This window comes from Octopus bimaculoides, chromosome 17 (genome assembly GCF_001194135.2).
Source record: "Octopus bimaculoides isolate UCB-OBI-ISO-001 chromosome 17, ASM119413v2, whole genome shotgun sequence".
Classification (NCBI taxonomy): Eukaryota; Metazoa; Mollusca; class Cephalopoda; order Octopoda; family Octopodidae; genus Octopus; species Octopus bimaculoides.
Window position 1 is genome coordinate 12,101,631 of NC_068997.1, and position 985 is coordinate 12,102,615.

Consider the following 985-nt stretch of genomic DNA (forward strand, 5'->3'; position numbering starts at 1 on the left):
TATATTGCAAATTCCAGTAAACTGATAATTACGAAATTTTAATAATCAACTTAAAACTATGTAAAAAAAAAAAAAAAGAAGCCGGAGAACATATTGAAGCAAACTTGACGTGAGATTCAGCTGATAACTGACATCCTATTCTCATTTCATAGATTTTCTATTTTGGGTTTCTATTCCACAACATGGCACCGTTGTCTTTGGCATGTTGACGACAATATGTCATTTCATTTATTAATATCTTAATAGGTAGATCAGGCCGTCTATGTTTTCTAATGCCAAAAGATCCAGGATTGGATGCGATGTATATTAATCAATGGATCAATTGAGAATTTGTTACTGTTTGTTTTTATTTGTGCTGTGTTTTATACATTTTTCTTCCTTGTCTCATTGTTGCCTGGAAACTAGCAGCGAGTTTCCATTTTACAACGCTTATTATTATTATTATTATTATTATTATTATTATTATTATTATTATTATTATTATTATTAATAATAATAATAATAATAATATTGTGATTACTTTACTTTCCATCTTTCATTAGTTTTTATCATTATTATTATTATTATTATTAGTTGAACAGCCTATTTATATAGTGGTTTCGAATGAAAAGTAAACACGAAAAGACTGAAACACTGTTTCCCTTGGTTAAATGTCAAAGGGTAGTATGTTTGTTTTTGTCTTTTTCTTACTGTGTTTTATTGTTATTTTCTTTTATTTATTTATTTATTCATTTTTTTTGTTGTGTTTTCTTCCCTGGTTACATATGTGCGCATTTATTTGTAATATTGACAGCTATTTGCATGAATCTTGAGCTAAAATCAACATTCAAGTTGGGTGAGATAACGTAAAAGATGTATTAGATTTGGCTGAGAGAACAGTACAGTGATATAAGACAGGAAGGAAAAAGTTTGGAAAGATGTGGAACTACAAAGGCATAGCTATATATACACACATACATATATGTATATATATATACGTATATAT